The sequence below is a fragment of the Coffea arabica genome, chromosome 11e, assembly GCF_036785885.1.
Source record: "Coffea arabica cultivar ET-39 chromosome 11e, Coffea Arabica ET-39 HiFi, whole genome shotgun sequence".
Taxonomy (NCBI): domain Eukaryota; kingdom Viridiplantae; phylum Streptophyta; class Magnoliopsida; order Gentianales; family Rubiaceae; genus Coffea; species Coffea arabica.
In genome coordinates, this window is record NC_092331.1 from 6,823,693 (window position 1) to 6,849,043 (window position 25,351).

At 39.7% G+C, this 25,351-nt stretch overlaps 21 non-coding genes across 21 annotated transcripts; all 21 read left to right on the forward strand.

Annotated features, from left to right (window-relative positions):
• Positions 1–375: 375 nt before the first annotated feature.
• Positions 376–494, forward strand: LOC140030955 (5S ribosomal RNA). The gene has a single exon (XR_011834875.1). It is a non-coding gene; the product is annotated as a 5S ribosomal RNA (ribosomal RNA).
• A 1,122-nt stretch (positions 495–1,616) lies between these two features.
• On the forward strand, positions 1,617–1,735 carry LOC140030966 (5S ribosomal RNA). Its single transcript, XR_011834886.1, has one exon. It is a non-coding gene; the product is annotated as a 5S ribosomal RNA (ribosomal RNA).
• A 1,122-nt stretch (positions 1,736–2,857) lies between these two features.
• On the forward strand, positions 2,858–2,976 carry LOC140031466 (5S ribosomal RNA). The gene has a single exon (XR_011835388.1). It is a non-coding gene; the product is annotated as a 5S ribosomal RNA (ribosomal RNA).
• Positions 2,977–4,098: 1,122 nt separating this feature from the next.
• LOC140030102 (5S ribosomal RNA) lies at positions 4,099–4,217 on the forward strand. Its single transcript, XR_011834016.1, has one exon. It is a non-coding gene; the product is annotated as a 5S ribosomal RNA (ribosomal RNA).
• A 1,122-nt stretch (positions 4,218–5,339) lies between these two features.
• Positions 5,340–5,458, forward strand: LOC140030103 (5S ribosomal RNA). The gene has a single exon (XR_011834017.1). It is a non-coding gene; the product is annotated as a 5S ribosomal RNA (ribosomal RNA).
• Positions 5,459–6,580: 1,122 nt separating this feature from the next.
• LOC140030105 (5S ribosomal RNA) lies at positions 6,581–6,699 on the forward strand. Its single transcript, XR_011834019.1, has one exon. It is a non-coding gene; the product is annotated as a 5S ribosomal RNA (ribosomal RNA).
• A 1,122-nt stretch (positions 6,700–7,821) lies between these two features.
• On the forward strand, positions 7,822–7,940 carry LOC140031467 (5S ribosomal RNA). The gene has a single exon (XR_011835389.1). It is a non-coding gene; the product is annotated as a 5S ribosomal RNA (ribosomal RNA).
• Positions 7,941–9,062: 1,122 nt separating this feature from the next.
• Positions 9,063–9,181, forward strand: LOC140031468 (5S ribosomal RNA). The gene has a single exon (XR_011835390.1). It is a non-coding gene; the product is annotated as a 5S ribosomal RNA (ribosomal RNA).
• Positions 9,182–10,303: 1,122 nt separating this feature from the next.
• On the forward strand, positions 10,304–10,422 carry LOC140030106 (5S ribosomal RNA). The gene has a single exon (XR_011834020.1). It is a non-coding gene; the product is annotated as a 5S ribosomal RNA (ribosomal RNA).
• Positions 10,423–11,544: 1,122 nt separating this feature from the next.
• LOC140030107 (5S ribosomal RNA) lies at positions 11,545–11,663 on the forward strand. The gene has a single exon (XR_011834021.1). It is a non-coding gene; the product is annotated as a 5S ribosomal RNA (ribosomal RNA).
• A 1,122-nt stretch (positions 11,664–12,785) lies between these two features.
• Positions 12,786–12,904, forward strand: LOC140030108 (5S ribosomal RNA). The gene has a single exon (XR_011834022.1). It is a non-coding gene; the product is annotated as a 5S ribosomal RNA (ribosomal RNA).
• Positions 12,905–14,026: 1,122 nt separating this feature from the next.
• LOC140030977 (5S ribosomal RNA) lies at positions 14,027–14,145 on the forward strand. The gene has a single exon (XR_011834897.1). It is a non-coding gene; the product is annotated as a 5S ribosomal RNA (ribosomal RNA).
• A 1,122-nt stretch (positions 14,146–15,267) lies between these two features.
• LOC140030993 (5S ribosomal RNA) lies at positions 15,268–15,386 on the forward strand. The gene has a single exon (XR_011834913.1). It is a non-coding gene; the product is annotated as a 5S ribosomal RNA (ribosomal RNA).
• Positions 15,387–16,508: 1,122 nt separating this feature from the next.
• LOC140030109 (5S ribosomal RNA) lies at positions 16,509–16,627 on the forward strand. The gene has a single exon (XR_011834023.1). It is a non-coding gene; the product is annotated as a 5S ribosomal RNA (ribosomal RNA).
• A 1,122-nt stretch (positions 16,628–17,749) lies between these two features.
• On the forward strand, positions 17,750–17,868 carry LOC140030110 (5S ribosomal RNA). Its single transcript, XR_011834024.1, has one exon. It is a non-coding gene; the product is annotated as a 5S ribosomal RNA (ribosomal RNA).
• A 1,122-nt stretch (positions 17,869–18,990) lies between these two features.
• Positions 18,991–19,109, forward strand: LOC140030111 (5S ribosomal RNA). Its single transcript, XR_011834025.1, has one exon. It is a non-coding gene; the product is annotated as a 5S ribosomal RNA (ribosomal RNA).
• Positions 19,110–20,231: 1,122 nt separating this feature from the next.
• On the forward strand, positions 20,232–20,350 carry LOC140030112 (5S ribosomal RNA). The gene has a single exon (XR_011834026.1). It is a non-coding gene; the product is annotated as a 5S ribosomal RNA (ribosomal RNA).
• Positions 20,351–21,472: 1,122 nt separating this feature from the next.
• Positions 21,473–21,591, forward strand: LOC140030113 (5S ribosomal RNA). Its single transcript, XR_011834027.1, has one exon. It is a non-coding gene; the product is annotated as a 5S ribosomal RNA (ribosomal RNA).
• Positions 21,592–22,713: 1,122 nt separating this feature from the next.
• Positions 22,714–22,832, forward strand: LOC140030989 (5S ribosomal RNA). The gene has a single exon (XR_011834909.1). It is a non-coding gene; the product is annotated as a 5S ribosomal RNA (ribosomal RNA).
• Positions 22,833–23,954: 1,122 nt separating this feature from the next.
• Positions 23,955–24,073, forward strand: LOC140030114 (5S ribosomal RNA). The gene has a single exon (XR_011834028.1). It is a non-coding gene; the product is annotated as a 5S ribosomal RNA (ribosomal RNA).
• A 1,122-nt stretch (positions 24,074–25,195) lies between these two features.
• Positions 25,196–25,314, forward strand: LOC140031000 (5S ribosomal RNA). The gene has a single exon (XR_011834921.1). It is a non-coding gene; the product is annotated as a 5S ribosomal RNA (ribosomal RNA).
• The last annotated feature ends 37 nt before the right edge of the window (positions 25,315–25,351 follow it).

Consider the following 25,351-nt stretch of genomic DNA (forward strand, 5'->3'; position numbering starts at 1 on the left):
CCGCCGCCCCGTAAACCTGAAATTTTCGGGTTCGGGTCAGCATACCTGACCCGTCACGGGTTGGCGGGTCGGGGTTCGGGTCAACAGATTTTCTGGCGGGTCTGTTGACCCGAACCCGACCCGCCAACCTGATTTGGACCCGAATTGCCACCCCTAACTGCAAGCGTGAAGGATTGATTTCATGATAATTTAGAGTTGCGGGATGAGGGAAAAAAACAGGGTGCAAATCAATAACAAAAAAATATATAAAGTAAATAAATAAAAGGATAAGAGGAAAATGCTTGAATTGACGCTTAAAATGAATTTCGGTCTAGAAAAGCCACACTGCTTCGCAGGACGGGGTAGTTTAAAAGAATAACGCGAAAGGAACATGGCGGGTGCGATCATACCAGCACTAATGCACCGGATCCCATCAGAACTCCGAAGTTAAGCGTGCTTGGGCGAGAGTAGTACTAGGATGGGTGACCCCCTGGGAAGTCCTCGTGTTGCACCCCTCTCTTTTTTGTTTCGAAATCCAAATTTCCTATTCGTTCTTTATCCTGTAGTAATTTAGCTCCGTCGGAACGATTGCTTAATATTTTGCTTCTTGTCGAAGCGTGAAGGAGGATCTGAAGGCGCGAGACAAATCAGGAACGGTACGGCTCGATCAAAGCCCGGATCGTCGCTCAAATTTGTCGGCGCAAATGTATCACCGCAACTAGGGGTGGCAATTTTCGACACGACACGAACCTAACACGAAATTAATGGGTTTGGGTTGAGGTTTCGGGAATTCGGGTCAGAATCGGGTTGGACCCGATGAACCCGAAAAGAAAACCGGTCGATTTCGGGTCAACCCGTGGTGACCTGATATGACCCGATATGACCCGTTTACGAATTAAAAATAATTTAATAAACATAAAAATAATTTTATCTAACTAAACTAAGTTATTCTTTTTTTCAAAGGCATTAATTACTTAATCCTAAACGAATTTATTTAATTTGTGTGAAGTTGAAATTATTATACTTGGACAAATAATATATTATATTATTTTTCACTTTTGTATTGTTTTAATTTATTTTATATTTTGCTTGGGATAAAACACTTTTACGGTGTTTAATTTATTTTAGATTTGATTTGGAATCATTTATTTAAATTTTTATTACTTGATTATGTAATTAGTTTTGTGAGAAATTGATTTTATTAGAAATTACAGTGATAAATTAATAAATTAAAATTAAGTTTCGGGTCATTTCGGGTCGACCCGCCGCCCCGTAAACCTGAAATTTTCGGGTCCGGGTCAGCATACCTGACCCGTCACGGGTTGGCGGGTCGGGGTTCGGGTCAACAGATTTTCTGGCGGGTCTGTTGACCCGAACCCGACCCGCCAACCTGATTTGGACCCGAATTGCCACCCCTAACTGCAAGCGTGAAGGATTGATTTCATGATAATTTAGAGTTGCGGGATGAGGGAAAAAAACAGGGTGCAAATCAATAACAAAAAAATATATAAAGTAAATAAATAAAAGGATAAGAGGAAAATGCTTGAATTGACGCTTAAAATGAATTTCGGTCTAGAAAAGCCACACTGCTTCGCAGGACGGGGTAGTTTAAAAGAATAACGCGAAAGGAACATGGCGGGTGCGATCATACCAGCACTAATGCACCGGATCCCATCAGAACTCCGAAGTTAAGCGTGCTTGGGCGAGAGTAGTACTAGGATGGGTGACCCCCTGGGAAGTCCTCGTGTTGCACCCCTCTCTTTTTTGTTTCGAAATCCAAATTTCCTATTCGTTCTTTATCCTGTAGTAATTTAGCTCCGTCGGAACGATTGCTTAATATTTTGCTTCTTGTCGAAGCGTGAAGGAGGATCTGAAGGCGCGAGACAAATCAGGAACGGTACGGCTCGATCAAAGCCCGGATCGTCGCTCAAATTTGTCGGCGCAAATGTATCACCGCAACTAGGGGTGGCAATTTTCGACACGACACGAACCTAACACGAAATTAATGGGTTTGGGTTGAGGTTTCGGGAATTCGGGTCAGAATCGGGTTGGACCCGATGAACCCGAAAAGAAAACCGGTCGATTTCGGGTCAACCCGTGGTGACCTGATATGACCCGATATGACCCGTTTACGAATTAAAAATAATTTAATAAACATAAAAATAATTTTATCTAACTAAACTAAGTTATTCTTTTTTTCAAAGGCATTAATTACTTAATCCTAAACGAATTTATTTAATTTGTGTGAAGTTGAAATTATTATACTTGGACAAATAATATATTATATTATTTTTCACTTTTGTATTGTTTTAATTTATTTTATATTTTGCTTGGGATAAAACACTTTTACGGTGTTTAATTTATTTTAGATTTGATTTGGAATCATTTATTTAAATTTTTATTACTTGATTATGTAATTAGTTTTGTGAGAAATTGATTTTATTAGAAATTACAGTGATAAATTAATAAATTAAAATTAAGTTTCGGGTCATTTCGGGTCGACCCGCCGCCCCGTAAACCTGAAATTTTCGGGTTCGGGTCAGCATACCTGACCCGTCACGGGTTGGCGGGTCGGGGTTCGGGTCAACAGATTTTCTGGCGGGTCTGTTGACCCGAACCCGACCCGCCAACCTGATTTGGACCCGAATTGCCACCCCTAACTGCAAGCGTGAAGGATTGATTTCATGATAATTTAGAGTTGCGGGATGAGGGAAAAAAACAGGGTGCAAATCAATAACAAAAAAAAATATAAAGTAAATAAATAAAAGGATAAGAGGAAAATGCTTGAATTGACGCTTAAAATGAATTTCGGTCTAGAAAAGCCACACTGCTTCGCAGGACGGGGTAGTTTAAAAGAATAACGCGAAAGGAACATGGCGGGTGCGATCATACCAGCACTAATGCACCGGATCCCATCAGAACTACGAAGTTAAGCGTGCTTGGGCGAGAGTAGTACTAGGATGGGTGACCCCCTGGGAAGTCCTCGTGTTGCACCCCTCTCTTTTTTGTTTCGAAATCCAAATTTCCTATTCGTTCTTTATCCTGTAGTAATTTAGCTCCGTCGGAACGATTGCTTAATATTTTGCTTCTTGTCGAAGCGTGAAGGAGGATCTGAAGGCGCGAGACAAATCAGGAACGGTACGGCTCGATCAAAGCCCGGATCGTCGCTCAAATTTGTCGGCGCAAATGTATCACCGCAACTAGGGGTGGCAATTTTCGACACGACACGAACCTAACACGAAATTAATGGGTTTGGGTTGAGGTTTCGGGAATTCGGGTCAGAATCGGGTTGGACCCGATGAACCCGAAAAGAAAACCGGTCGATTTCGGGTCAACCCGTGGTGACCTGATATGACCCGATATGACCCGTTTACGAATTAAAAATAATTTAATAAACATAAAAATAATTTTATCTAACTAAACTAAGTTATTCTTTTTTTCAAAGGCATTAATTACTTAATCCTAAACGAATTTATTTAATTTGTGTGAAGTTGAAATTATTATACTTGGACAAATAATATATTATATTATTTTTCACTTTTGTATTGTTTTAATTTATTTTATATTTTGCTTGGGATAAAACACTTTTACGGTGTTTAATTTATTTTAGATTTGATTTGGAATCATTTATTTAAATTTTTATTACTTGATTATGTAATTAGTTTTGTGAGAAATTGATTTTATTAGAAATTACAGTGATAAATTAATAAATTAAAATTAAGTTTCGGGTCATTTCGGGTCGACCCGCCGCCCCGTAAACCTGAAATTTTCGGGTTCGGGTCAGCATACCTGACCCGTCACGGGTTGGCGGGTCGGGGTTCGGGTCAACAGATTTTCTGGCGGGTCTGTTGACCCGAACCCGACCCGCCAACCTGATTTGGACCCGAATTGCCACCCCTAACTGCAAGCGTGAAGGATTGATTTCATGATAATTTAGAGTTGCGGGATGAGGGAAAAAAACAGGGTGCAAATCAATAACAAAAAAATATATAAAGTAAATAAATTAAAGAATAAGAGGAAAATGCTTGAATTGACGCTTAAAATGAATTTCGGTCTAGAAAAGCCACACTGCTTCGCAGGACGGGGTAGTTTAAAAGAATAACGCGAAAGGAACATGGCGGGTGCGATCATACCAGCGCTAATGCACCGGATCCCATCAGAACTCCGAAGTTAAGCGTGCTTGGGCGAGAGTAGTACTAGGATGGGTGACCCCCTGGGAAGTCCTCGTGTTGCACCCCTCTCTTTTTTGTTTCGAAATCCAAATTTCCTATTCGTTCTTTATCCTGTAGTAATTTAGCTCCGTCGGAACGATTGCTTAATATTTTGCTTCTTGTCGAAGCGTGAAGGAGGATCTGAAGGCGCGAGACAAATCAGGAACGGTACGGCTCGATCAAAGCCCGGATCGTCGCTCAAATTTGTCGGCGCAAATGCATCACCGCAACTAGGGGTGGCAATTTTCGACACGACACGAACCTAACACGAAATTAATGGGTTTGGGTTGAGGTTTCGGGAATTCGGGTCAGAATCGGGTTGGACCCGATGAACCCGAAAAGAAAACCGGTCGATTTCGGGTCAACCCGTGGTGACCTGATATGACCCGATATGACCCGTTTACGAATTAAAAATAATTTAATAAACATAAAAATAATTTTATCTAACTAAACTAAGTTATTCTTTTTTTCAAAGGCATTAATTACTTAATCCTAAACGAATTTATTTAATTTGTGTGAAGTTGAAATTATTATACTTGGACAAATAATATATTATATTATTTTTCACTTTTGTATTGTTTTAATTTATTTTATATTTTGCTTGGGATAAAACACTTTTACGGTGTTTAATTTATTTTAGATTTGATTTGGAATCATTTATTTAAATTTTTATTACTTGATTATGTAATTAGTTTTGTGAGAAATTGATTTTATTAGAAATTACAGTGATAAATTAATAAATTAAAATTAAGTTTCGGGTCATTTCGGGTCGACCCGCCGCCCCGTAAACCTGAAATTTTCGGGTTCGGGTCAGCATACCTGACCCGTCACGGGTTGGCGGGTCGGGGTTCGGGTCAACAGATTTTCTGGCGGGTCTGTTGACCCGAACCCGACCCGCCAACCTGATTTGGACCCGAATTGCCACCCCTAACTGCAAGCGTGAAGGATTGATTTCATGATAATTTAGAGTTGCGGGATGAGGGAAAAAAACAGGGTGCAAATCAATAACAAAAAAAAATATAAAGTAAATAAATAAAAGGATAAGAGGAAAATGCTTGAATTGACGCTTAAAATGAATTTCGGTCTAGAAAAGCCACACTGCTTCGCAGGACGGGGTAGTTTAAAAGAATAACGCGAAAGGAACATGGCGGGTGCGATCATACCAGCGCTAATGCACCGGATCCCATCAGAACTCCGAAGTTAAGCGTGCTTGGGCGAGAGTAGTACTAGGATGGGTGACCCCCTGGGAAGTCCTCGTGTTGCACCCCTCTCTTTTTTGTTTCGAAATCCAAATTTCCTATTCGTTCTTTATCCTGTAGTAATTTAGCTCCGTCGGAACGATTGCTTAATATTTTGCTTCTTGTCGAAGCGTGAAGGAGGATCTGAAGGCGCGAGACAAATCAGGAACGGTACGGCTCGATCAAAGCCCGGATCGTCGCTCAAATTTGTCGGCGCAAATGTATCACCGCAACTAGGGGTGGCAATTTTCGACACGACACGAACCTAACACGAAATTAATGGGTTTGGGTTGAGGTTTCGGGAATTCGGGTCAGAATCGGGTTGGACCCGATGAACCCGAAAAGAAAACCGGTCGATTTCGGGTCAACCCGTGGTGACCTGATATGACCCGATATGACCCGTTTACGAATTAAAAATAATTTAATAAACATAAAAATAATTTTATCTAACTAAACTAAGTTATTCTTTTTTTCAAAGGCATTAATTACTTAATCCTAAACGAATTTATTTAATTTGTGTGAAGTTGAAATTATTGTACTTGGACAAATAATATATTATATTATTTTTCACTTTTGTATTGTTTTAATTTATTTTATATTTTGCTTGGGATAAAACACTTTTACGGTGTTTAATTTATTTTAGATTTGATTTGGAATCATTTATTTAAATTTTTATTACTTGATTATGTAATTAGTTTTGTGAGAAATTGATTTTATTAGAAATTACAGTGATAAATTAATAAATTAAAATTAAGTTTCGGGTCATTTCGGGTCGACCCGCCGCCCCGTAAACCTGAAATTTTCGGGTTCGGGTCAGCATACCTGACCCGTCACGGGTTGGCGGGTCGGGGTTCGGGTCAACAGATTTTCTGGCGGGTCTGTTGACCCGAACCCGACCCGCCAACCTGATTTGGACCCGAATTGCCACCCCTAACTGCAAGCGTGAAGGATTGATTTCATGATAATTTAGAGTTGCGGGATGAGGGAAAAAAACAGGGTGCAAATCAATAACAAAAAAAAATATAAAGTAAATAAATAAAAGGATAAGAGGAAAATGCTTGAATTGACGCTTAAAATGAATTTCGGTCTAGAAAAGCCACACTGCTTCGCAGGACGGGGTAGTTTAAAAGAATAACGCGAAAGGAACATGGCGGGTGCGATCATACCAGCGCTAATGCACCGGATCCCATCAGAACTCCGAAGTTAAGCGTGCTTGGGCGAGAGTAGTACTAGGATGGGTGACCCCCTGGGAAGTCCTCGTGTTGCACCCCTCTCTTTTTTGTTTCGAAATCTAAATTTCCTATTCGTTCTTTATCCTGTAGTAATTTAGCTCCGTCGGAACGATTGCTTAATATTTTGCTTCTTGTCGAAGCGTGAAGGAGGATCTGAAGGCGCGAGACAAATCAGGAACGGTACGGCTCGATCAAAGCCCGGATCGTCGCTCAAATTTGTCGGCGCAAATGCATCACCGCAACTAGGGGTGGCAATTTTCGACACGACACGAACCTAACACGAAATTAATGGGTTTGGGTTGAGGTTTCGGGAATTCGGGTCAGAATCGGGTTGGACCCGATGAACCCGAAAAGAAAACCGGTCGATTTCGGGTCAACCCGTGGTGACCTGATATGACCCGATATGACCCGTTTACGATTTAAAAATAATTTAATAAACATAAAAATAATTTTATCTAACTAAACTAAGTTATTCTTTTTTTCAAAGGCATTAATTACTTAATCCTAAACGAATTTATTTAATTTGTGTGAAGTTGAAATTATTATACTTGGACAAATAATATATTATATTATTTTTCACTTTTGTATTGTTTTAATTTATTTTATATTTTGCTTGGGATAAAACACTTTTACGGTGTTTAATTTATTTTAGATTTGATTTGGAATCATTTATTTAAATTTTTATTACTTGATTATGTAATTAGTTTTGTGAGAAATTGATTTTATTAGAAATTACAGTGATAAATTAATAAATTAAAATTAAGTTTCGGGTCATTTCGGGTCGACCCGCCGCCCCGTAAACCTGAAATTTTCGGGTTCGGGTCAGCATACCTGACCCGTCACGGGTTGGCGGGTCGGGGTTCGGGTCAACAGATTTTCTGGCGGGTCTGTTGACCCGAACCCGACCCGCCAACCTGATTTGGACCCGAATTGCCACCCCTAACTGCAAGCGTGAAGGATTGATTTCATGATAATTTAGAGTTGCGGGATGAGGGAAAAAAACAGGGTGCAAATCAATAACAAAAAAATATATAAAGTAAATAAATAAAAGGATAAGAGGAAAATGCTTGAATTGACGCTTAAAATGAATTTCGGTCTAGAAAAGCCACACTGCTTCGCAGGACGGGGTAGTTTAAAAGAATAACGCGAAAGGAACATGGCGGGTGCGATCATACCAGCACTAATGCACCGGATCCCATCAGAACTACGAAGTTAAGCGTGCTTGGGCGAGAGTAGTACTAGGATGGGTGACCCCCTGGGAAGTCCTCGTGTTGCACCCCTCTCTTTTTTGTTTCGAAATCCAAATTTCCTATTCGTTCTTTATCCTGTAGTAATTTAGCTCCGTCGGAACGATTGCTTAATATTTTGCTTCTTGTCGAAGCGTGAAGGAGGATCTGAAGGCGCGAGACAAATCAGGAACGGTACGGCTCGATCAAAGCCCGGATCGTCGCTCAAATTTGTCGGCGCAAATGTATCACCGCAACTAGGGGTGGCAATTTTCGACACGACACGAACCTAACACGAAATTAATGGGTTTGGGTTGAGGTTTCGGGAATTCGGGTCAGAATCGGGTTGGACCCGATGAACCCGAAAAGAAAACCGGTCGATTTCGGGTCAACCCGTGGTGACCTGATATGACCCGATATGACCCGTTTACGAATTAAAAATAATTTAATAAACATAAAAATAATTTTATCTAACTAAACTAAGTTATTCTTTTTTTCAAAGGCATTAATTACTTAATCCTAAACGAATTTATTTAATTTGTGTGAAGTTGAAATTATTATACTTGGACAAATAATATATTATATTATTTTTCACTTTTGTATTGTTTTAATTTATTTTATATTTTGCTTGGGATAAAACACTTTTACGGTGTTTAATTTATTTTAGATTTGATTTGGAATCATTTATTTAAATTTTTATTACTTGATTATGTAATTAGTTTTGTGAGAAATTGATTTTATTAGAAATTACAGTGATAAATTAATAAATTAAAATTAAGTTTCGGGTCATTTCGGGTCGACCCGCCGCCCCGTAAACCTGAAATTTTCGGGTTCGGGTCAGCATACCTGACCCGTCACGGGTTGGCGGGTCGGGGTTCGGGTCAACAGATTTTCTGGCGGGTCTGTTGACCCGAACCCGACCCGCCAACCTGATTTGGACCCGAATTGCCACCCCTAACTGCAAGCGTGAAGGATTGATTTCATGATAATTTAGAGTTGCGGGATGAGGGAAAAAAACAGGGTGCAAATCAATAACAAAAAAAAATATAAAGTAAATAAATAAAAGGATAAGAGGAAAATGCTTGAATTGACGCTTAAAATGAATTTCGGTCTAGAAAAGCCACACTGCTTCGCAGGACGGGGTAGTTTAAAAGAATAACGCGAAAGGAACATGGCGGGTGCGATCATACCAGCACTAATGCACCGGATCCCATCAGAACTACGAAGTTAAGCGTGCTTGGGCGAGAGTAGTACTAGGATGGGTGACCCCCTGGGAAGTCCTCGTGTTGCACCCCTCTCTTTTTTGTTTCGAAATCCAAATTTCCTATTCGTTCTTTATCCTGTAGTAATTTAGCTCCGTCGGAACGATTGCTTAATATTTTGCTTCTTGTCGAAGCGTGAAGGAGGATCTGAAGGCGCGAGACAAATCAGGAACGGTACGGCTCGATCAAAGCCCGGATCGTCGCTCAAATTTGTCGGCGCAAATGTATCACCGCAACTAGGGGTGGCAATTTTCGACACGACACGAACCTAACACGAAATTAATGGGTTTGGGTTGAGGTTTCGGGAATTCGGGTCAGAATCGGGTTGGACCCGATGAACCCGAAAAGAAAACCGGTCGATTTCGGGTCAACCCGTGGTGACCTGATATGACCCGATATGACCCGTTTACGAATTAAAAATAATTTAATAAACATAAAAATAATTTTATCTAACTAAACTAAGTTATTCTTTTTTTCAAAGGCATTAATTACTTAATCCTAAACGAATTTATTTAATTTGTGTGAAGTTGAAATTATTATACTTGGACAAATAATATATTATATTATTTTTCACTTTTGTATTGTTTTAATTTATTTTATATTTTGCTTGGGATAAAACACTTTTACGGTGTTTAATTTATTTTAGATTTGATTTGGAATCATTTATTTAAATTTTTATTACTTGATTATGTAATTAGTTTTGTGAGAAATTGATTTTATTAGAAATTACAGTGATAAATTAATAAATTAAAATTAAGTTTCGGGTCATTTCGGGTCGACCCGCCGCCCCGTAAACCTGAAATTTTCGGGTTCGGGTCAGCATACCTGACCCGTCACGGGTTGGCGGGTCGGGGTTCGGGTCAACAGATTTTCTGGCGGGTCTGTTGACCCGAACCCGACCCGCCAACCTGATTTGGACCCGAATTGCCACCCCTAACTGCAAGCGTGAAGGATTGATTTCATGATAATTTAGAGTTGCGGGATGAGGGAAAAAAACAGGGTGCAAATCAATAACAAAAAAATATATAAAGTAAATAAATTAAAGAATAAGAGGAAAATGCTTGAATTGACGCTTAAAATGAATTTCGGTCTAGAAAAGCCACACTGCTTCGCAGGACGGGGTAGTTTAAAAGAATAACGCGAAAGGAACATGGCGGGTGCGATCATACCAGCGCTAATGCACCGGATCCCATCAGAACTCCGAAGTTAAGCGTGCTTGGGCGAGAGTAGTACTAGGATGGGTGACCCCCTGGGAAGTCCTCGTGTTGCACCCCTCTCTTTTTTGTTTCGAAATCCAAATTTCCTATTCGTTCTTTATCCTGTAGTAATTTAGCTCCGTCGGAACGATTGCTTAATATTTTGCTTCTTGTCGAAGCGTGAAGGAGGATCTGAAGGCGCGAGACAAATCAGGAACGGTACGGCTCGATCAAAGCCCGGATCGTCGCTCAAATTTGTCGGCGCAAATGCATCACCGCAACTAGGGGTGGCAATTTTCGACACGACACGAACCTAACACGAAATTAATGGGTTTGGGTTGAGGTTTCGGGAATTCGGGTCAGAATCGGGTTGGACCCGATGAACCCGAAAAGAAAACCGGTCGATTTCGGGTCAACCCGTGGTGACCTGATATGACCCGATATGACCCGTTTACGAATTAAAAATAATTTAATAAACATAAAAATAATTTTATCTAACTAAACTAAGTTATTCTTTTTTTCAAAGGCATTAATTACTTAATCCTAAACGAATTTATTTAATTTGTGTGAAGTTGAAATTATTATACTTGGACAAATAATATATTATATTATTTTTCACTTTTGTATTGTTTTAATTTATTTTATATTTTGCTTGGGATAAAACACTTTTACGGTGTTTAATTTATTTTAGATTTGATTTGGAATCATTTATTTAAATTTTTATTACTTGATTATGTAATTAGTTTTGTGAGAAATTGATTTTATTAGAAATTACAGTGATAAATTAATAAATTAAAATTAAGTTTCGGGTCATTTCGGGTCGACCCGCCGCCCCGTAAACCTGAAATTTTCGGGTTCGGGTCAGCATACCTGACCCGTCACGGGTTGGCGGGTCGGGGTTCGGGTCAACAGATTTTCTGGCGGGTCTGTTGACCCGAACCCGACCCGCCAACCTGATTTGGACCCGAATTGCCACCCCTAACTGCAAGCGTGAAGGATTGATTTCATGATAATTTAGAGTTGCGGGATGAGGGAAAAAAACAGGGTGCAAATCAATAACAAAAAAAAATATAAAGTAAATAAATAAAAGGATAAGAGGAAAATGCTTGAATTGACGCTTAAAATGAATTTCGGTCTAGAAAAGCCACACTGCTTCGCAGGACGGGGTAGTTTAAAAGAATAACGCGAAAGGAACATGGCGGGTGCGATCATACCAGCGCTAATGCACCGGATCCCATCAGAACTCCGAAGTTAAGCGTGCTTGGGCGAGAGTAGTACTAGGATGGGTGACCCCCTGGGAAGTCCTCGTGTTGCACCCCTCTCTTTTTTGTTTCGAAATCCAAATTTCCTATTCGTTCTTTATCCTGTAGTAATTTAGCTCCGTCGGAACGATTGCTTAATATTTTGCTTCTTGTCGAAGCGTGAAGGAGGATCTGAAGGCGCGAGACAAATCAGGAACGGTACGGCTCGATCAAAGCCCGGATCGTCGCTCAAATTTGTCGGCGCAAATGTATCACCGCAACTAGGGGTGGCAATTTTCGACACGACACGAACCTAACACGAAATTAATGGGTTTGGGTTGAGGTTTCGGGAATTCGGGTCAGAATCGGGTTGGACCCGATGAACCCGAAAAGAAAACCGGTCGATTTCGGGTCAACCCGTGGTGACCTGATATGACCCGATATGACCCGTTTACGAATTAAAAATAATTTAATAAACATAAAAATAATTTTATCTAACTAAACTAAGTTATTCTTTTTTTCAAAGGCATTAATTACTTAATCCTAAACGAATTTATTTAATTTGTGTGAAGTTGAAATTATTGTACTTGGACAAATAATATATTATATTATTTTTCACTTTTGTATTGTTTTAATTTATTTTATATTTTGCTTGGGATAAAACACTTTTACGGTGTTTAATTTATTTTAGATTTGATTTGGAATCATTTATTTAAATTTTTATTACTTGATTATGTAATTAGTTTTGTGAGAAATTGATTTTATTAGAAATTACAGTGATAAATTAATAAATTAAAATTAAGTTTCGGGTCATTTCGGGTCGACCCGCCGCCCCGTAAACCTGAAATTTTCGGGTTCGGGTCAGCATACCTGACCCGTCACGGGTTGGCGGGTCGGGGTTCGGGTCAACAGATTTTCTGGCGGGTCTGTTGACCCGAACCCGACCCGCCAACCTGATTTGGACCCGAATTGCCACCCCTAACTGCAAGCGTGAAGGATTGATTTCATGATAATTTAGAGTTGCGGGATGAGGGAAAAAAACAGGGTGCAAATCAATAACAAAAAAAAATATAAAGTAAATAAATAAAAGGATAAGAGGAAAATGCTTGAATTGACGCTTAAAATGAATTTCGGTCTAGAAAAGCCACACTGCTTCGCAGGACGGGGTAGTTTAAAAGAATAACGCGAAAGGAACATGGCGGGTGCGATCATACCAGCGCTAATGCACCGGATCCCATCAGAACTCCGAAGTTAAGCGTGCTTGGGCGAGAGTAGTACTAGGATGGGTGACCCCCTGGGAAGTCCTCGTGTTGCACCCCTCTCTTTTTTGTTTCGAAATCTAAATTTCCTATTCGTTCTTTATCCTGTAGTAATTTAGCTCCGTCGGAACGATTGCTTAATATTTTGCTTCTTGTCGAAGCGTGAAGGAGGATCTGAAGGCGCGAGACAAATCAGGAACGGTACGGCTCGATCAAAGCCCGGATCGTCGCTCAAATTTGTCGGCGCAAATGCATCACCGCAACTAGGGGTGGCAATTTTCGACACGACACGAACCTAACACGAAATTAATGGGTTTGGGTTGAGGTTTCGGGAATTCGGGTCAGAATCGGGTTGGACCCGATGAACCCGAAAAGAAAACCGGTCGATTTCGGGTCAACCCGTGGTGACCTGATATGACCCGATATGACCCGTTTACGATTTAAAAATAATTTAATAAACATAAAAATAATTTTATCTAACTAAACTAAGTTATTCTTTTTTTCAAAGGCATTAATTACTTAATCCTAAACGAATTTATTTAATTTGTGTGAAGTTGAAATTATTATACTTGGACAAATAATATATTATATTATTTTTCACTTTTGTATTGTTTTAATTTATTTTATATTTTGCTTGGGATAAAACACTTTTACGGTGTTTAATTTATTTTAGATTTGATTTGGAATCATTTATTTAAATTTTTATTACTTGATTATGTAATTAGTTTTGTGAGAAATTGATTTTATTAGAAATTACAGTGATAAATTAATAAATTAAAATTAAGTTTCGGGTCATTTCGGGTCGACCCGCCGCCCCGTAAACCTGAAATTTTCGGGTCCGGGTCAGCATACCTGACCCGTCACGGGTTGGCGGGTCGGGGTTCGGGTCAACAGATTTTCTGGCGGGTCTGTTGACCCGAACCCGACCCGCCAACCTGATTTGGACCCGAATTGCCACCCCTAACTGCAAGCGTGAAGGATTGATTTCATGATAATTTAGAGTTGCGGGATGAGGGAAAAAAACAGGGTGCAAATCAATAACAAAAAAAAATATAAAGTAAATAAATAAAAGGATAAGAGGAAAATGCTTGAATTGACGCTTAAAATGAATTTCGGTCTAGAAAAGCCACACTGCTTCGCAGGACGGGGTAGTTTAAAAGAATAACGCGAAAGGAACATGGCGGGTGCGATCATACCAGCACTAATGCACCGGATCCCATCAGAACTCCGAAGTTAAGCGTGCTTGGGCGAGAGTAGTACTAGGATGGGTGACCCCCTGGGAAGTCCTCGTGTTGCACCCCTCTCTTTTTTGTTTCGAAATCCAAATTTCCTATTCGTTCTTTATCCTGTAGTAATTTAGCTCCGTCGGAACGATTGCTTAATATTTTGCTTCTTGTCGAAGCGTGAAGGAGGATCTGAAGGCGCGAGACAAATCAGGAACGGTACGGCTCGATCAAAGCCCGGATCGTCGCTCAAATTTGTCGGCGCAAATGTATCACCGCAACTAGGGGTGGCAATTTTCGACACGACACGAACCTAACACGAAATTAATGGGTTTGGGTTGAGGTTTCGGGAATTCGGGTCAGAATCGGGTTGGACCCGATGAACCCGAAAAGAAAACCGGTCGATTTCGGGTCAACCCGTGGTGACCTGATATGACCCGATATGACCCGTTTACGAATTAAAAATAATTTAATAAACATAAAAATAATTTTATCTAACTAAACTAAGTTATTCTTTTTTTCAAAGGCATTAATTACTTAATCCTAAACGAATTTATTTAATTTGTGTGAAGTTGAAATTATTATACTTGGACAAATAATATATTATATTATTTTTCACTTTTGTATTGTTTTAATTTATTTTATATTTTGCTTGGGATAAAACACTTTTACGGTGTTTAATTTATTTTAGATTTGATTTGGAATCATTTATTTAAATTTTTATTACTTGATTATGTAATTAGTTTTGTGAGAAATTGATTTTATTAGAAATTACAGTGATAAATTAATAAATTAAAATTAAGTTTCGGGTCATTTCGGGTCGACCCGCCGCCCCGTAAACCTGAAATTTTCGGGTTCGGGTCAGCATACCTGACCCGTCACGGGTTGGCGGGTCGGGGTTCGGGTCAACAGATTTTCTGGCGGGTCTGTTGACCCGAACCCGACCCGCCAACCTGATTTGGACCCGAATTGCCACCCCTAACTGCAAGCGTGAAGGATTGATTTCATGATAATTTAGAGTTGCGGGATGAGGGAAAAAAACAGGGTGCAAATCAATAACAAAAAAAAATATAAAGTAAATAAATAAAAGGATAAGAGGAAAATGCTTGAATTGACGCTTAAAATGAATTTCGGTCTAGAAAAGCCACACTGCTTCGCAGGACGGGGTAGTTTAAAAGAATAACGCGAAAGGAACATGGCGGGTGCGATCATACCAGCGCTAATTCACCGGATCCCATCAGAACTCCGAAGTTAAGCGTGCTTGGGCGAGAGTAGTACTAGGATGGGTGACCCCCTGGGAAGTCCTCGTGTTGCACCCCTCTCTTTTTTGTTTCGAAATCCAAATTTCCTATTCGTTCTTTATCCTGTAGTAATTTAGCTCCGTCGGAACGATTGCTTAATATTTTGCTTCTTGTCGAAGCGTGAAGGAGGATCTGAAGGCGCGAGACAAATCAGGAACGGTACGGCTCGATCAAAGCCCGGATCGTCGCTCAAATTTGTCGGCGCAAATGTATCACCGCAACTAGGGGTGGCAATTTTCGACACGACACGAACCTAACACGAAATTAATGGGTTTGGGTTGAGGTTTCGGGAATTCGGGTCAGAATCGGGTTGGACCCGATGAACCCGAAAAGAAAACCGGTCGATTTCGGGTCAACCCGTGGTGACCTGATATGACCCGATATGACCCGTTTACGAATTAAAAATAATTTAATAAACATAAAAATAATTTTATCTAACTAAACTAAGTTATTCTTTTTTTCAAAGGCATTAATTACTTAATCCTAAACGAATTTATTTAATTTGTGTGAAGTTGAAATTATTATACTTGGACAAATAATATATTATATTATTTTTCACTTTTGTATTGTTTTAATTTATTTTATATTTTGCTTGGGATAAAACACTTTTACGGTGTTTAATTTATTTTAGATTTGATTTGGAATCATTTATTTAAATTTTTATTACTTGATTATGTAATTAGTTTTGTGAGAAATTGATTTTATTAGAAATTACAGTGATAAATTAATAAATTAAAATTAAGTTTCGGGTCATTTCGGGTCGACCCGCCGCCCCGTAAACCTGAAATTTTCGGATTCGGGTCAGCATACCTGACCCGTCACGGGTTGGCGGGTCGGGGTTCGGGTCAACAGATTTTCTGGCGGGTCTGTTGACCCGAACCCGACCCGCCAACCTGATTTGGACCCGAATTGCCACCCCTAACTGCAAGCGTGAAGGATTGATTTCATGATAATTTAGAGTTGCGGGATGAGGGAAAAAAACAGGGTGCAAATCAATAACAAAAAAATATATAAAGTAAATAAATAAAAGGATAAGAGGAAAATGCTTGAATTGACGCTTAAAATGAATTTCGGTCTAGAAAAGCCACACTGCTTCGCAGGACGGGGTAGTTTAAAAGAATAACGCGAAAGGAACATGGCGGGTGCGATCATACCAGCGCTAATGCACCGGATCCCATCAGAACTCCGAAGTTAAGCGTGCTTGGGCGAGAGTAGTACTAGGATGGGTGACCCCCTGGGAAGTCCTCGTGTTGCACCCCTCTCTTTTTTGTTTCGAAATCCAAATTTCCTATTCGTTCTTTATCCTGTAGTAATTTAGCTCCGTCGGAACGATTGCTTAATATTTTGCTTCTTGTCGAAGCGTGAAGGAGGATCTGAAGGCGCGAGACAAATCAGGAACGGTACGGCTCGATCAAAGCCCGGATCGTCGCTCAAATTTGTCGGCGCAAATGTATCACCGCAACTAGGGGTGGCAATTTTCGACACGACACGAACCTAACACGAAATTAATGGGTTTGGGTTGAGGTTTCGGGAATTCGGGTCAGAATCGGGTTGGACCCGATGAACCCGAAAAGAAAACCGGTCGATTTCGGGTCAACCCGTGGTGACCTGATATGACCCGATATGACCCGTTTACGAATTAAAAATAATTTAATAAACATAAAAATAATTTTATCTAACTAAACTAAGTTATTCTTTTTTTCAAAGGCATTAATTACTTAATCCTAAACGAATTTATTTAATTTGTGTGAAGTTGAAATTATTATACTTGGACAAATAATATATTATATTATTTTTCACTTTTGTATTGTTTTAATTTATTTTATATTTTGCTTGGGATAAAACACTTTTACGGTGTTTAATTTATTTTAGATTTGATTTGGAATCATTTATTTAAATTTTTATTACTTGATTATGTAATTAGTTTTGTGAGAAATTGATTTTATTAGAAATTACAGTGATAAATTAATAAATTAAAATTAAGTTTCGGGTCATTTCGGGTCGACCCGCCGCCCCGTAAACCTGAAATTTTCGGGTTCGGGTCAGCATACCTGACCCGTCACGGGTTGGCGGGTCGGGGTTCGGGTCAACAGATTTTCTGGCGGGTCTGTTGACCCGAACCCGACCCGCCAACCTGATTTGGACCCGAATTGCCACCCCTAACTGCAAGCGTGAAAGATTGATTTCATGATAATTTAGAGTTGCGGGATGAGGGAAAAAAACAGGGTGCAAATCAATAACAAAAAAAAATATAAAGTAAATAAATAAAAGGATAAGAGGAAAATGCTTGAATTGACGCTTAAAATGAATTTCGGTCTAGAAAAGCCACACTGCTTCGCAGGACGGGGTAGTTTAAAAGAATAACGCGAAAGGAACATGGCGGGTGCGATCATACCAGCGCTAATGCACCGGATCCCATCAGAACTCCGAAGTTAAGCGTGCTTGGGCGAGAGTAGTACTAGGATGGGTGACCCCCTGGGAAGTCCTCGTGTTGCACCCCTCTCTTTTTTGTTTCGAAATCCAAATTTCCTATTCGTTCTTTATCCTGTAGTAATTTAGCTCCGTCGGAACGATTGCTTAATATTTTGCTTCTTGTCGAAGCGTGAAGGAGGATCTGAAGGCGCGAGACAAATCAGGAACGGTACGGCTCGATCAAAGCCCGGATCGTCGCTCAAATTTGTCGGCGCAAATGTATCACCGCAACTAGGGGTGGCAATTTTCGACACGACACGAACCTAACACGAAATTAATGGGTTTGGGTTGAGGTTTCGGGAATTCGGGTCAGAATCGGGTTGGACCCGATGAACCCGAAAAGAAAACCGGTCGATTTCGGGTCAACCCGTGGTGACCTGATATGACCCGATATGACCCGTTTACGAATTAAAAATAATTTAATAAACATAAAAATAATTTTATCTAACTAAACTAAGTTATTCTTTTTTTCAAAGGCATTAATTACTTAATCCTAAACGAATTTATTTAATTTGTGTGAAGTTGAAATTATTATACTTGGACAAATAATATATTATATTATTTTTCACTTTTGTATTGTTTTAATTTATTTTATATTTTGCTTGGGATAAAACACTTTTACGGTGTTTAATTTATTTTAGATTTGATTTGGAATCATTTATTTAAATTTTTATTACTTGATTATGTAATTAGTTTTGTGAGAAATTGATTTTATTAGAAATTACAGTGATAAATTAATAAATTAAAATTAAGTTTCGGGTCATTTCGGGTCGACCCGCCGCCCCGTAAACCTGAAATTTTCGGGTTCGGGTCAGCATACCTGACCCGTCACGGGTTGGCGGGTCGGGGTTCGGGTCAACAGATTTTCTGGCGGGTCTGTTGACCCGAACCCGACCCGCCAACCTGATTTGGACCCGAATTGCCACCCCTAACTGCAAGCGTGAAGGATTGATTTCATGATAATTTAGAGTTGCGGGATGAGGGAAAAAAACAGGGTGCAAATCAATAACAAAAAAATATATAAAGTAAATAAATAAAAGGATAAGAGGAAAATGCTTGAATTGACGCTTAAAATGAATTTCGGTCTAGAAAAGCCACACTGCTTCGCAGGACGGGGTAGTTTAAAAGAATAACGCGAAAGGAACATGGCGGGTGCGATCATACCAGCGCTAATGCACCGGATCCCATCAGAACTCCGAAGTTAAGCGTGCTTGGGCGAGAGTAGTACTAGGATGGGTGACCCCCTGGGAAGTCCTCGTGTTGCACCCCTCTCTTTTTTGTTTCGAAATCCAAATTTCCTATTCGTTCTTTATCCTGTAGTAATTTAGCTCCGTCGGAACGATTGCTTAATATTTTGCTTCTTGTCGAAGCGTGAAGGAGGATCTGAAGGCGCGAGACAAATCAGGAACGGTACGGCTCGATCAAAGCCCGGATCGTCGCTCAAATTTGTCGGCGCAAATGTATCACCGCAACTAGGGGTGGCAATTTTCGACACGACACGAACCTAACACGAAATTAATGGGTTTGGGTTGAGGTTTCGGGAATTCGGGTCAGAATCGGGTTGGACCCGATGAACCCGAAAAGAAAACCGGTCGATTTCGGATCAACCCGTGGTGACCTGATATGACCCGATATGACCCGTTTACGAATTAAAAATAATTTAATAAACATAAAAATAATTTTATCTAACTAAACTAAGTTATTCTTTTTTTCAAAGGCATTAATTACTTAATCCTAAACGAATTTATTTAATTTGTGTGAAGTTGAAATTATTATACTTGGACAAATAATATATTATATTATTTTTCACTTTTGTATTGTTTTAATTTATTTTATATTTTGCTTGGGATAAAACACTTTTACGGTGTTTAATTTATTTTAGATTTGATTTGGAATCATTTATTTAAATTTTTATTACTTGATTATGTAATTAGTTTTGTGAGAAATTGATTTTATTAGAAATTACAGTGATAAATTAATAAATTAAAATTAAGTTTCGGGTCATTTCGGGTCGACCCGCCGCCCCGTAAACCTGAAATTTTCGGGTTCGGGTCAGCATACCTGACCCGTCACGGGTTGGCGGGTCGGGGTTCGGGTCAACAGATTTTCTGGCGGGTCTGTTGACCCGAACCCGACCCGCCAACCTGATTTGGACCCGAATTGCCACCCCTAACTGCAAGCGTGAAGGATTGATTTCATGATAATTTAGAGTTGCGGGATGAGGGAAAAAAACAGGGTGCAAATCAATAACAAAAAAAAATATAAAGTAAATAAATAAAAGGATAAGAGGAAAATGCTTGAATTGACGCTTAAAATGAATTTCGGTCTAGAAAAGCCACACTGCTTCGCAGGACGGGGTAGTTTAAAAGAATAACGCGAAAGGAACATGGCGGGTGCGATCATACCAGCGCTAATGCACCGGATCCCATCAGAACTCCGAAGTTAAGCGTGCTTGGGCGAGAGTAGTACTAGGATGGGTGACCCCCTGGGAAGTCCTCGTGTTGCACCCCTCTCTTTTTTGTTTCGAAATCCAAATTTCCTATTCGTTCTTTATCCTGTAGTAATTTAGCTCCGTCGGAACGATTGCTTAATATTTTGCTTCTTGTCGAAGCGTGAAGGAGGATCTGAAGGCGCGAGACAAATCAGGAACGGTACGGCTCGATCAAAGCCCGGATCGTCGCTCAAATTTGTCGGCGCAAATGTATCACCGCAACTAGGGGTGGCAATTTTCGACACGACACGAACCTAACACGAAATTAATGGGTTTGGGTTGAGGTTTCGGGAATTCGGGTCAGAATCGGGTTGGACCCGATGAACCCGAAAAGAAAACCGGTCGATTTCGGGTCAACCCGTGGTGACCTGATATGACCCGATATGACCCGTTTACGAATTAAAAATAATTTAATAAACATAAAAATAATTTTATCTAACTAAACTAAGTTATTCTTTTTTTCAAAGGCATTAATTACTTAATCCTAAACGAATTTATTTAATTTGTGTGAAGTTGAAATTATTATACTTGGACAAATAATATATTATATTATTTTTCACTTTTGTATTGTTTTAATTTATTTTATATTTTGCTTGGGATAAAACACTTTTACGGTGTTTAATTTATTTTAGATTTGATTTGGAATCATTTATTTAAATTTTTATTACTTGATTATGTAATTAGTTTTGTGAGAAATTGATTTTATTAGAAATTACAGTGATAAATTAATAAATTAAAATTAAGTTTCGGGTCATTTCGGGTCGACCCGCCGCCCCGTAAACCTGAAATTTTCGGGTTCGGGTCAGCATACCTGACCCGTCACGGGTTGGCGGGTCGGGGTTCGGGTCAACAGATTTTCTGGCGGGTCTGTTGACCCGAACCCGACCCGCCAACCTGATTTGGACCCGAATTGCCACCCCTAACTGCAAGCGTGAAGGATTGATTTCATGATAATTTAGAGTTGCGGGATGAGGGAAAAAAACAGGGTGCAAATCAATAACAAAAAAATATATAAAGTAAATAAATAAAAGGATAAGAGGAAAATGCTTGAATTGACGCTTAAAATGAATTTCGGTCTAGAAAAGCCACACTGCTTCGCAGGACGGGGTAGTTTAAAAGAATAACGCGAAAGGAACATGGCGGGTGCGATCATACCAGCGCTAATGCACCGGATCCCATCAGAACTCCGAAGTTAAGCGTGCTTGGGCGAGAGTAGTACTAGGATGGGTGACCCCCTGGGAAGTCCTCGTGTTGCACCCCTCTCTTTTTTGTTTCGAAATCCAAATTTCCTATTCGTTCTTTATCCTGTAGTAATTTAGCTCCGTCGGAACGATTGCTTAATATTTTGCTTCTTGTCGAAGCGTGAAGGAGGATCTGAAGGCGCGAGACAAATCAGGAACGGTACGGCTCGATCAAAGCCCGGATCGTCGCTCAAATTTGTCGGCGCAAATGTATCACCGCAACTAGGGGTGGCAATTTTCGACACGACACGAACCTAACACGAAATTAATGGGTTTGGGTTGAGGTTTCGGGAATTCGGGTCAGAATCGGGTTGGACCCGATGAACCCGAAAAGAAAACCGGTCGATTTCGGATCAACCCGTGGTGACCTGATATGACCCGATATGACCCGTTTACGAATTAAAAATAATTTAATAAACATAAAAATAATTTTATCTAACTAAACTAAGTTATTCTTTTTTTCAAAGGCATTAATTACTTAATCCTAAACGAATTTATTTAATTTGTGTGAAGTTGAAATTATTATACTTGGACAAATAATATATTATATTATTTTTCACTTTTGTATTGTTTTAATTTATTTTATATTTTGCTTGGGATAAAACACTTTTACGGTGTTTAATTTATTTTAGATTTGATTTGGAATCATTTATTTAAATTTTTATTACTTGATTATGTAATTAGTTTTGTGAGAAATTGATTTTATTAGAAATTACAGTGATAAATTAATAAATTAAAATTAAGTTTCGGGTCATTTCGGGTCGACCCGCCGCCCCGTAAACCTGAAATTTTCGGGTTCGGGTCAGCATACCTGACCCGTCACGGGTTGGCGGGTCGGGGTTCGGGTCAACAGATTTTCTGGCGGGTCTGTTGACCCGAACCCGACCCGCCAACCTGATTTGGACCCGAATTGCCACCCCTAACTGCAAGCGTGAAGGATTGATTTCATGATAATTTAGAGTTGCGGGATGAGGGAAAAAAACAGGGTGCAAATCAATAACAAAAAAAAATATAAAGTAAATAAATAAAAGGATAAGAGGAAAATGCTTGAATTGACGCTTAAAATGAATTTCGGTCTAGAAAAGCCACACTGCTTCGCAGGACGGGGTAGTTTAAAAGAATAACGCGAAAGGAACATGGCGGGTGCGATCATACCAGCACTAATGCACCGGATCCCATCAGAACTCCGAAGTTAAGCGTGCTTGGGCGAGAGTAGTACTAGGATGGGTGACCCCCTGGGAAGTCCTCGTGTTGCACCCCTCTCTTTTTTGTTTCGAAATCCAAATTTCCTATTCGTTCTTTATCCTGTAGTAATTTAGCTCCGTCGGAACGATTGCTTAATATTTTGCTTCTTGTCGAAGCGTGAAGGAGGATCTGAAGGCGCGAGACAAATCAGGAACGGTACGGCTCGATCAAAGCCCGGATCGTCGCTCAAATTTGTCGGCGCAAATGTATCACCGCAACTAGGGGTGGCAATTTTCGACACGACACGAACCTAACACGAAATTAATGGGTTTGGGTTGAGGTTTCGGGAATTCGGGTCAGAATCGGGTTGGACCCGATGAACCCGAAAAGAAAACCGGTCGATTTCGGGTCAACCCGTGGTGACCTGATATGACCCGATATGACCCGTTTACGAATTAAAAATAATTTAATAAACATAAAAATAATTTTATCTAACTAAACTAAGTTATTCTTTTTTTCAAAGGCATTAATTACTTAATCCTAAACGAATTTATTTAATTTGTGTGAAGTTGAAATTATTATACTTGGACAAATAATATATTATATTATTTTTCACTTTTGTATTGTTTTAATTTATTTTATATTTTGCTTGGGATAAAACACTTTTACGGTGTTTAATTTATTTTAGATTTGATTTGGAATCATTTATTTAAATTTTTATTACTTGATTATGTAATTAGTTTTGTGAGAAATTGATTTTATTAGAAATTACAGTGATAAATTAATAAATTAAAATTAAGTTTCGGGTCATTTCGGGTCGACCCGCCGCCCCGTAAACCTGAAATTTTCGGGTTCGGGTCAGCATACCTGACCCGTCACGGGTTGGCGGGTCGGGGTTCGGGTCAACAGATTTTCTGGCGGGTCTGTTGACCCGAACCCGACCCGCCAACCTGATTTGGACCCGAATTGCCACCCCTAACTGCAAGCGTGAAGGATTGATTTCATGATAATTTAGAGTTGCGGGATGAGGGAAAAAAACAGGGTGCAAATCAATAACAAAAAAATATATAAAGTAAATAAATAAAAGGATAAGAGGAAAATGCTTGAATTGACGCTTAAAATGAATTTCGGTCTAGAAAAGCCACACTGCTTCGCAGGACGGGGTAGTTTAAAAGAATAACGCGAAAGGAACATGGCGGGTGCGATCATACCAGCGCTAATGCACCGGATCCCATCAGAACTCCGAAGTTAAGCGTGCTTGGGCGAGAGTAGTACTAGGATGGGTGACCCCCTGGGAAGTCCTCGTGTTGCACCCCTCTCTTTTTTGTTTCGAAATCCAAATTTCCTATTCGTTCTTTATCCTGTAGTAATTTAGCTCCGTCGGAACGATTGCTTAATATTTTGCTTCTTGTCGAAGCGTGAAGGAGGATCTGAAGGCGCGAGACAAATCAGGAACGGTACGGCTCGATCAAAGCCCGGATCGTCGCTCAAATTTGTCGGCGCAAATGTATCACCGCAACTAGGGGTGGCAATTTTCGACACGACACGAACCTAACACGAAATTAATGGGTTTGGGTTGAGGTTTCGGGAATTCGGGTCAGAATCGGGTTGGACCCGATGAACCCGAAAAGAAAACCGGTCGATTTCGGATCAACCCGTGGTGACCTGATATGACCCGATATGACCCGTTTACGAATTAAAAATAATTTAATAAACATAAAAATAATTTTATCTAACTAAACTAAGTTATTCTTTTTTTCAAAGGCATTAATTACTTAATCCTAAACGAATTTATTTAATTTGTGTGAAGTTGAAATTATTATACTTGGACAAATAATATATTATATTATTTTTCACTTTTGTATTGTTTTAATTTATTTTATATTTTGCTTGGGATAAAACACTTTTACGGTGTTTAATTTATTTTAGATTTGATTTGGAATCATTTATTTAAATTTTTATTACTTGATTATGTAATTAGTTTTGTGAGAAATTGATTTTATTAGAAATTACAGTGATAAATTAATAAATTAAAATTAAGTTTCGGGTCATTTCGGGTCGACCCGCCGCCCCGTAAACCTGAAATTTTCGGGTTCGGGTCAGCATACCTGACCCGTCACGGGTTGGCGGGTCGGGGTTCGGGTCAACAGATTTTCTGGCGGGTCTGTTGACCCGAACCCGACCCGCCAACCTGATTTGGACCCGAATTGCCACCCCTAACTGCAAGCGTGAAGGATTGATTTCATGATAATTTAGAGTTGCGGGATGAGGGAAAAAAACAGGGTGCAAATCAATAACAAAAAAAAATATAAAGTAAATAAATAAAAGGATAAGAGGAAAATGCTTGAATTGACGCTTAAAATGAATTTCGGTCTAGAAAAGCCACACTGCTTCGCAGGACGGGGTAGTTTAAAAGAATAACGCGAAAGGAACATGGCGGGTGCGATCATACCAGCACTAATGCACCGGATCCCATCAGAACTCCGAAGTTAAGCGTGCTTGGGCGAGAGTAGTACTAGGATGGGTGACCCCCTGGGAAGTCCTCGTGTTGCACCCCTCTCTTTTTTGTTTCGAAATCCAAATTTCCTATTCGT